Source organism: Pyxicephalus adspersus, chromosome 7 (genome assembly GCF_032062135.1).
Source record: "Pyxicephalus adspersus chromosome 7, UCB_Pads_2.0, whole genome shotgun sequence".
In the NCBI taxonomy this organism is placed as follows: Eukaryota; Metazoa; Chordata; class Amphibia; order Anura; family Pyxicephalidae; genus Pyxicephalus; species Pyxicephalus adspersus.
Window position 1 is genome coordinate 26,059,358 of NC_092864.1, and position 10,959 is coordinate 26,070,316.

Here is a 10,959-nt window from a genome sequence, read left to right on the forward strand (position 1 = left end):
GCATGCGCCTGGGGTGGGAATTTTGCCCCTAGACAACTAGAACTGTGGTGGATATAGGTCAGCGAAGGTTCTTCAAATCATTGTTGACCCTCAGAGACCTGCTCTCACAACCTGCCCAGTCTATATGGCCAGCAGCCAGGCTGGTATTTGTAGTTCAATTTCATCTAGAAGTGTGTACGTTTTAAGTGTCTGGCCCACAACATTTATTGGTTTCCAACATCTGAATGCAGAAAGTATAGGAGTCCACAACACTGGGGCCGCAGAGCATTTTACCTGCAGAACATGCAGGCCTGCAGATCTGCAGCACCTCACAGCAGAATACACAACACCTCACAACACTAGGACATGCTGCTGGCAGGGAGGCCTCTCTCCAGGCCTCTGAGATCTGTAAAGCAAAGAACATTCCAGGTCCCAGGAATTCCAGACTGTGCTGAGCTCTTCATCCTGAGTACTGGGCAAGTTACAAGTTGCAGAAACTTTGTATGTGGCTGCAAAACATAAACCAAAAAGACAGTAGAGTATCACAGAACATAAACCAAAGAGACAGCACAGTATTGCAGAACATAACCCACTCAGAGTGAAATGCACTCACAAGCCAGACAGTTTAACCTGTTCACAGCTCAATTTTGCAGAACATCCAGCATGTCCACAGCACAAAATCTGCAATTTGTACAGAAAGGGCAACTTTCTACAGATCATCTACAGAGCCCAGGAATTGCAGATTACATAGGTTGCAGGTTTTGCAGTAAATTGCCAAAGCACCTAAGTGAAGAACTATTCCAAAAGCAGAACATTCAGCATGTGAAGAGCATTTTTAAAGCCCAGGAGTTCCAAAATAAAAAAACATTTGCAGAGTGCATAAGTTGGATGTTTATTATTTGCATTCCATTGGGGCTAAAGAGCATTTTGCATTACTATTGATACACTGTATTTATAAAGCACCAACACATTATGCAGCGCTGTACAATAAATAGGGGTTTAATATGACTTTCACCAACGATGCGAGAGGAGCCTGACCAAAGGAGCTTACAATCGCAAGCCTTGAACCACTTGCAGCAGAGCCTGAAATGTGCAAAAAGTATTGGATTTCCATGGAAGAAATGTTGCAGAACATTCAGCACGGCTTTGCACCACTTGCAGCGCATTCAGTCTTTGTAGAGCCCACAATATGCAGAACTTATTACATTAAAGTATTTGGGAGCACAGATACACCTTTAGCATTTCATCTGCAGAGCATTTAGTGTGTTCGGAACATTTGGAAAAGCCCAGGGCTTGAAGAACACAGAACTTGCATAAAATTTAATGTTTACCTAGGAATGGCCTGCTGAACATTTCCAGAATACAGGGTGCACATTCAGCATTTACAGCGAACTCCCCGTGTCGAGCCCCCAGCCAATCAATCTGCCCCCCAGCTTGGTCACAGCGCCCTCAGGCGGAGAGGCAGCCGCGCTGTGTCTGTAGCTCTGCCCCGCATACATTATGTGACATCAGCTGTATTCTGCGCTCTCCTCCTCCTCCCAGCCAGAAGCTCGGAGTACTCCATGGTGAGCGGTCTCTGTGCCCTGTGCTTGCTGTGCGGGGCCCCACACTGATGCCAGCTGCAGCTCCCGGAGCCCAGTAAGTGCCAGCCTGTGTGTGTGGGGTCCCCAGTGAGTGTGGGTTGGGGGGTCCCTGGTGTGTGCAGACACTCATCTCTCTGCATTCTTCTCTTATATCCCAAACTCCTCTCCTTTCTCTGTCAGCTTCTCTCTGGAGTTTCTGCCCAGCCTGCTGCTGCCCCATTCATCACCTACACTCTCTGTGCCTGCTGCTCCCTATGGCACCGGTGCAGTGCCCAACACCTGGGTGGCTTCACATACCCATTCCAAGCTGCCAATTTAATGCCCCTTAATCTGCCCCACCCATTCATATACATCATGCTCATTTCATTCCTCTGCCACCCCTGCCCATACTAGCACCCCAGTTTTTGTACCCCCCTTTCCATTCCATCCTTGCACCCCACCAGCATCCCATCCTTTGTCATCACTTGGGAACTTCAGCGCTTACATTGTGCCATGTTTGGGGTCACAGAGAACAAAGCGCTTTGCTGGGCATAGGGCTGAGACGGTGCAAGCTGGAGGGTCTGTATCCCTCCATTGGGTTCATGCTTACATTTATTGCATTGTAGACATGCCAACATCAGGATTTGCATGTGAAAATGGCATGCTAACTTGCATTCTCAGCATTGATCTTGACTTTTTTATTTTTTGTTGCATTTGTGATGAAGATGTAAAGTTGCACTATATCAGCTGAGATGTGACCAGCAATGCCTCAATAACAGCCTTTTGTCTTGGAATATTCAGGAGTGAAAATTGTTTCTGTGCTGTTTTGATGTAAAATGTAGATTTGGTAATGATTTACGATCAATATTGGCTTTGTGGCGATGTGAGATACCCTGCTGGGTACCATGTGTTATAGTGAGGGCTGTGTGTGTGGGGACGGCTGGTACTAAGTATTCTCTGATTCCTGGTGGAATCTTGGCTAAGTTCCTCCTGAATCCGGCTACATTTAGATATTGTTGGGTTTTTCCACAGCTGTCTGTGTTGTGGTTGTTAGTGATGCTGACAGGTAGGTGTGATCTGCAGGTGGGTGTTAAAGCCATGACGGATAGTTGGTGTTAGTTTGATAGGTGCCCCTCCAGCCCTTTCCCCTGGTAACCTTTAACAAACCATCTCCGGCATCAGGTTTTTAATCTACCTGGAGGGTAACCGAGAGATAATCAATTCTTAGCTGGGTAGGTAAGTGTGTCTATGGTGATTGATGGGTAGGTAAGTTGGTCCGTAGTTGGTCTTCTGCATCCAAGCATTGAATGTCATTATATTTTTTTTTTCACATGTTAATTGATGTCTTTGTGGTTGGGGGTTGTGCGATTAACCTTCACATCACGTCTCTCTGAACATCAAAAAGGGAAAAAACGGTACAGACGGGACAAAAAAACCAAACAGGCCCCTTGCTCGCCCCCTTGGGAAACTCTCCCCGGGCTCGGGAACAGAAACGCGTTCAACTCAAGAGGAAATTAAATAAAAAAGTTCAACTTTTTTTTTTAATAAATCTTTTCATTTGTTAAAGTTGAAGGAACTGTTGTCACAAATCAGACCACATCCTCTGCAAACCAATAACTAGTCCTGAAGAGTTAAGTTAGCCTGAGGAGCTGACACTCAGGTCGAGCAATGGTTGCAGGCCACATTTTTCTTGGTTTCTTTCAGCGGGCATAGCTCTGCCAGTTCCCATCGCCCAGTGCTGCTTCATCTGGATGTGGAATAGTCAATAACATTAATTTGTTGTCACACACAATAATCCAGAATTGCACTCAGTGTCAGCAAGTGTTTGTCTCTTGGCATCAGCTCAGCCATTAATTCTCTTGTGTCTGCACCAGGGGAGCGGCAGTGGGGCGGCAGGCTGTGTTGTGGTGGTGATGTGGTTAATTGGCTCGCAGATGCCCCTTGGCTATGCAGACCCTGCGACCCTTGCCACTGCTTACACCCTAAACAAATATGGATCTTCAGTTCTCAGGGCTTGCTGCCAACCCAAGTGCCAGAGGGCCAGTGGATGAGTACTGGAGAGGAATTAACCCTCGCCTATCGGCCTGGCACTTTCGGAAAAAAAGACATCCGATCGGGTCTGGCTTTTTTACCTTTTTGACTCCTGTTACTGCACAAATTATCGTTCTGCTTGGGATGAAATTGAAGCCGATTCTCCTGGATTGAAAAGATGGATTGTTCTTTACCAAACTCCTTTGTAGGATTAACGGCAAATAGGTCTAACGATTCTCCATGGAATGTGCAAGCACAGCAATGGCTCAACCCAACAAAAGATTGTCAGTTCTTCTCCCTACAAAACATGAAAACATAATATGACATTTCCAGGCTGTTTGTGCAGGGAATCAATATTTTTCAGCAAGAGAGGACAGAGCACAGTACGGCCTTAGACAGAGATAGTGGCCTGAAGCAAAATTTATTATAAGTCAATCATTTGTCAGAATTTTTTTTTTTTTAAAGAAGTCACCAGAAAAACTGACCAGCTGAAATTTAGCAGCTGTTGATCTTTATGTTGTGCTCAATTTATGCAGCAAAAGGCATTGATTTATTATCTGCCCCCACTGGGTTCTGTATTTTGAAAATGTGTGATTTTCCCCGCAGAGTCGGTCATGGTATTTTTGGAGCTGCAGCGTCTGGGATCCAATTGACCAGAGCTATAGTCCTATGTGTTAACTGAGAACGGCCAATTAAAATTCATAGAACAGGTATGACTGCTTTAAACTGGTGCTTTTGGATTGCTTGGGTTCATTTTGAACTTCATTACTGTTCATTGTACTAAATAAATCTTACTGGGATGTGGAAACGTTTGGGTAGAACCCCAAGATCTTACTGTTAGGGTAATTGGCTTACTATCAAACTGGCTTTGGATTTTGGTGAGGACATTGGACTGTGACTATAGTGAGATATTGGACTGTGACTATGGTGAGATATTAGACTGTGATTAGACTGTGACTATGGTGAGATATTAGACTGTGACTATGGTGGGGACATTAGACTATGATGATCTTCTATAGGGATCAAGTTAGTGACTTGGCTATGGACTCTGTAAAGCGCTGTGGATTATATTTGTGCTAGAAATACAAGATAATAATAATAAAATCTTTGTTGTTGAACTATAGCTGCAGCTTGCATTGGCCGTTGCTGGAACAATTTATACATCTCCAGCAGTTTCTGTATGTACAGATAATGTTGGATTTGTAGAATTGTTCCATAGGACCCTTTGTATGACGAGAGTTGATGTATAATGATGCAGAATTTTCTGCAGTGCTGAACAAAGGTACAAAACTGTGGTGTACCAACTGAATTTTAAGCCTATACACACAAGACAAAGGGACTGGGATGTTTTCCCAAAGAAGCCTTAAGTGCCAACATCCTGTTGGACATACAAATGTTCTATGTGTCTCATATCCCTTTTCTGCCCATAAAATAAAAAACAAATCCTGCAGCTAGCTTTGCTATAGAACAAGTCATATTCCCAATTCTATGGAAAGGCATGGAAAAAGACAGTGCAGGAATCTGCAGCAGTACGCCTGTGGAAGAACTACAAGTCAAAGCATGCTCTGCCTCCAGTGCGTGCTTAAACCTGTAGTCTCCTGGCAGTTGGCGCGTTCTGTTTTTACATCTCACTGGAAAGCATTGTTGAGTTTATAACGGATTGATTTTTCTTAGGCTTTCTTATTGTTGTTAGTTGCATAGGGTACATAGGGCTGCTATGTTGCTTTAGGTGGGAATTTAAAAGTCTGCAGTGTGGGAGGGGGTGACCCCTAATCCTAGGTAGTTCAGGCCTTTGAGTGTATTTGCAGGATAACATTGGTGCCCCTGGAAGACTTTGGTCACACTCCAGGGATAAAGGGGGATACAGCGTGACCAACCCCTCTACAGCATCGAGGTGGTCCGAGACCTTCATTAGTACAAACTGCTGAAAGAACAAAGGAACTGCTGTGTCCACCTGGGACTAGGTTGTCACTCAGATCGGCTCCTCACATGGGTCTAAATAGCCTTTTCAGGACACAAGGAGAGCAGAAAATGAGAATTTAACATTTATGATTTTTTGCAGTTGCACTGGGGGTTATCCACTGTGCCTGCAGGACTGCCCCCATGTCCCAGCGTAACTGAACAAGTGATTATAGCATTGAAAATGCACAGCATGTCCAGGGAAATCACTCCTCCTCTGGTGTTCTTGGGGTTAATAATTGCCTTTGTGTGATTCTGTCAGTCTTGTTGTTAACTGGCATAACAAAAGGGGGCAGCACCAGCCAGCGGACATCGACTCTCCACCGTGCAGTACTTTGGGGTTGATTTACTAAAGGATTACAGGCTGTTCACTTAGCAATGAGAATTATCCCCATGCAGGGGATCGTTCACTCATCTTAGTGAATATGGGGAAAAAACATTTTGCAAATAACGCCTCATAATAATAATAATGCCTGATCACGTGCAAGAAAATCTAAAAAACAAGAAACCCTTTTAATTCAGTGGAATCCGAGGATTCAGCATATAGGTTTGTGCCATGTAAATCAGTGAGATTACAGTTCTGCATAAATGAAATTACATATAGCAGCCGTATTACTTTCAGAAAAACTCCACCTTTTATCAATAACTCGGCATTCTTGCAGTTCCATTAAAGTAGGCTGTGTCTAATTTATAAATGGTAAATTATATATATATTGAACATGCAATAAATGCGATTTAAAACAAACCCTGGCTGACCTGTGTATCTATAGGCATTGTGGAGGAATGATTTTTAATGTCTGAAATATTGTCCTCTTATTGTCTATGGAGAGCAGAAACTAGCAGCCTGGCAGCTCTGTAATGGAATCACTCAGCAGGTGCCGGGAGTTTGATATCAACTGCAGCTATCAACTGGAAAGAAAGTGAAAATGTAACCCCAGAAATATTATTTTACCGAAAAGTGTAGTGGAGGTGGAGATTCAGCCGGCAGTCAGGGCTCATTCTCACTAGTGCATTACAGTAACGTGTTTACACATGGCAAAGTGAAATTCACTGCAACTTGAAACTTCAAAGCTGTGATAGTGCTCTGCTTTGCCAATAATTTTTTAATGGAAACCAAATCACAGCTCAGTGCAGTGCAATGCATGAAAATGCTGTACTGTTTGTCACTTCTGATTTTATGGTGCATTGGTTGGCTTATGAAAAAGAATTGCTTGCGTTAATGCATGGTCAGGTGCATGCCAATATATTCCCTTTTTAAATTACACATCAGTCGGCCCATTGCAAATGAGCTGTAAGTGAATTATGTTTAGGAATACCATAAAACTTAGACAAAAAGTATAAAAAGACAAAAAAAGAAAAAGCAACAAATAAAGTGTCAGGCTGAGGGATCTCCTGATGTTATTCTGCTGTTTCTGTTTCTTTGGAGTCTTTGTTGTGATCTTTGTGGTTGAATGACTTCGCAGTGCTGGCAGAGGTCAACAAGGGTTCGTTTTAAACCTATTAAACCTCTTGTTAAGAATCGGTAAAAACATGCAGCGACAAACACACAGGCGGATCTGTGCAAATTTGTGCTGAGCCAAACCTTCTGATCAGTTAAAAATACTGAATACATTTGTACTATATTCCGCATTTCCTATAGCATTTGTTTCTGGATAGGAAGCAGTTAGAATTTGGGATTTGATCAGTTTATATACACAATATGACTTTCCATAAACAGTTACCAATGCGTCTGATTGGAGATAGGAAAATCATCATCGTTTTGTCATTAACAATTGGTCAGCTGCTGGGATCCTTTCAGATGCAATGGTTTTATTGGCTTGCATGTACTTTAGCTTTGGCACGGGTGAACTTTGATCATGTGACCATTTGCCATGGCGTTTCATGATGAGCTCAGGCAGCTTGGAATAGACTGTTCCCTATCACCCTCTGTTAGGCCCTCTTTACTCTGAAGAGATCTGTTATGCACACGTGTTATCAGTGCAGCACTCAGTATGTTTCATATTAGTTATAAATGAACTTCTAATGCACCAAACTAATAAAAACAATGCACATCTCTGCACACCAATGCAACACAATGCACATTCCATACAGTAGAGTTATTATTATTATTATTATTAATAAACAGGATTTATATAGTGCCAACATAGTACGCAAAGCCAGACAGATACAGACAGTGACACAGGAGGAGGAGGAGAGGACTCTGCCCCGAAGAGCTTACAATCTAGGAGGTGAGGGAAGTACCGGTAGCACACAATAGGAGTCCAATGCATGATGCATTGCACCACAACGCACATACTGCATCATAAAGTGAACTCTACTGTACAGCGCATTGGAGTTCTATTCACAATTAATGGTACAGCACACACATTGCACATAGGTGATATGACATTTACTAGTGCATCGGTGTGAATGGGCCCTCTGTCTGTGCACATTCACTCAGTAACACTGTTAGCACAATCCAGTATTAACACTCACCTGAAAAATATTGCCTTAGTTTGTGAGCTGTGTGGGTTCTCTTTTGCATTTGGAAGAAGGTAAATGAATTGTGTGTCTGCAACGCTTTTGCACTTTTGTTACAAACATTATCACCTTTTTTTGATGCGCGATTACATTTGACTTTTTATCCAAGCTTTTTGCTCAGATAATCATCTGCTGATTGGATGAATCTCTGAATGCATGCCTGATTGTGGAGGGAATATTGCAGCCTGGGAACTTGGAGATCTCACCTATACAATTGTTGTTTTATCTTACCATAAACCTGAGCACTGATCAAATAATGGTGACAGACAGTGCTGGTGTTATCTGTGGGTGGAGGAGGGTTTGTGCCTGACCCCCCATTGTATTCTACCAGTTCTGAGAGATTTTCCTGTAATCTCTGTCATGGGGAAGGTTAATCCGGGATCTGAGCCACAGTGCCAGCTATTGTGTTTGTAATACTTCCCATGAAAGCTTCCATCATCATCCTCATCACCGTCTGATTCACTCTCCTTGTGTGTGCTGTGAATGGATTGTCACTTGCAGCAGATCGCGAGTTCTGCACACTGTTCAGTACCCCATCCGGCATGATAAAGCTAAAGAACCTGCTTGTGTATCAGCTGTCATAAATGTTCACCCCATTTCCCTCCTAATTCTCATCTTGATAATTTAGATTTCAGAAGTTGTGATATTGAGGTGTAAACGAGAGAATTTGGCAATGAGATTCGCTGAAAACAACTGGCAGATATTTCACATGTAAGTGATGACAGCTGATAAAGGCCGGCGACTATTTCCTGTGAATCACTGTGAAAAAATACAAAACAAAAGGAAATACCTGTAAATTAATTTTATATCTGTTTATCCAGACTTTTTTTTATACGTTAGTGAATGGGGTGACTCAAAGAAGATTCAGGAAAAAAATTATATTTCTCAATTATAGTTACATAGTCAGTCAGTTAGGTTGAAAAAAGACTTAGATCCATCAAGTTCAACCATTCGAGAAATAAACATATCCCAGATATAAAACCTTATATACATAGTTGATCCTGAGGAAGGCAAATAAAACCCTTATAAACCCTGGTACAATTTACCCCAACAGGGGAAACAATTCCTTCCTGATCCCATGAGACAATCAAATGTTCCCTGGATCAACAGACTACTTCCAGAGGGAGCCGATTCCACATTTTTACAGACCTTACAGTGAAGAATCCCTTCCTTATCCGCAGCTTAAACTTCTTCCCCTACAGATGCAAAGATCACCCTCTTGTCTTTTGTAATGATTTTAAAGTGAATAATTGTCTATATAGACCATTTATATATTTATACAGGGTGATCATATCCCCCTGATTTGTATCTTCTCAAGGGAGAATCCATTCTGTTCAGCTAATATGAAATAAAAAAGAAACTGCAAAGTATCAATTCTGATCATTTAAAGCAAGCAGAGCACATTTTATGTTATGTTGGTGTCCCCGATATTATACGTGAAATAGGAAAATACTGCAGGGACTTTTGGTGGTACTGAAGTGTAAGAATTTTCTTAAAAACTTTTTATTATTCTTTATTTAAAACAAATGTTTTATACTTTTATTTCTCACAATCACATGCCTCTAATTCATGCCGTTCACCAAGTATCGGGGAAATAATTATAATCCTGGGCTACCCTGTGACCCCCTCTGAGAGCAGCATCACTATGCAGGGACTGGGTCACTCTGCGGCTGTATTTCCCACAATGACATTTGTAGCACCAATGCAGAGATATTCCAGTGAAATGCATGTATCTCTCATACTCTGCAGTATAGGATGCTATGTAGTCCTTTGTGTTGGTTTTGTATATTCCTCAGGTCTGATATATTCTTACTATGTAATCCCTGTGCAGGGCATACGCATACTATAAACTCATTATATCCTACAGATCTCTAAATTCTGTACATTGCGCTGTAAATAACATACTTCAGTGCGCCGTTTTGTACATTGTTCTTTATCTATAACCAATGCTGCACAGGTCATGTTGTAGACTCTGTGTACTGTGATGTACATTATAAGCTCTGTAGTTCTGCATTCTGTGTGCTGTGCTGTGTGTTACAGTCTTCACTTTGCTAAGGAAGATTTGTCTTATAAATATAACGTATTTATGCTATTAGGACATCAGGTTATTTTCTGTATTCCCTGCTATATGTTTTAGCCTTTGCTGTACATTGCAAACTCTTCACCACCTCCCTCTGCATGCTGTACTGCACAGGATTTACTTCACTGGCCTCTCCAGGATGTAATCTGTGTTGTACATTATATACTTTGGGCTATTCCAGTTTTATTGTTTGTTGTACATTGCAGATTTAGAACCACCACACCCTGTAGGCTCTGCTGTGTATTCCATGCTCTGGACATCTGGACATTGTGCTGTAGATTACACTCTCTCTACCCCTGCTTTGTGTTTATGCTGCTCTGTGATTATAAACTCTTCTACACTTTGTATCATGTGTTTTATATCACAATATCTGGATTCCTCTATGCTGTAGTCTGTGTTGTACATTGTCTGCTTTGGACCGCTGTACTCTGTACATTACTTTGTATACTCTGGACTGCTCCTCTGTATGCTGTGTTGTAGAGTATTCTGAACCTTTCTACTTTGTATGCTGCGCTGTACATTTTGAAGTTTATATCTCTACATATTGTGTGTGTAAATTACACTCCCCACACTGCTGAGCATGAAAGTTGTTTTTTTTATTTATAGGCAGAACATATTTCTGCTGCTGATCTCTGCGAAATTTCCACACACAATGTACAGAAGTCTGTATACAGAATGCATGGATACTACACAGGGTGGGTGCTCTGTAGTCACTGTACAGGGTGCTCTGTAGTCACTGTACAAGGTGCTATGTGGTCAATGTGCAGGGTGCTCTGTAGTCACTGTGCAGGGTGCTCTGTAGTTACTGTGCAGGGTGCTCTGTAGTCA

At 42.2% G+C, this 10,959-nt stretch overlaps 1 protein-coding gene across 1 annotated transcript in view; it reads left to right on the forward strand.

The window, feature by feature from the left end:
* Positions 1-1,494: 1,494 nt before the first annotated feature.
* Positions 1,495-10,959, forward strand: part of SEMA5B (semaphorin 5B) — a 165,890-nt gene continuing 156,425 nt past the window's right edge. Inside the window, exon 1 of the mRNA XM_072417908.1 lies at positions 1,495-1,617. The gene's annotated coding sequence lies outside the window, so the exon portion shown is untranslated. The remainder of the gene's footprint in view (positions 1,618-10,959) is intronic.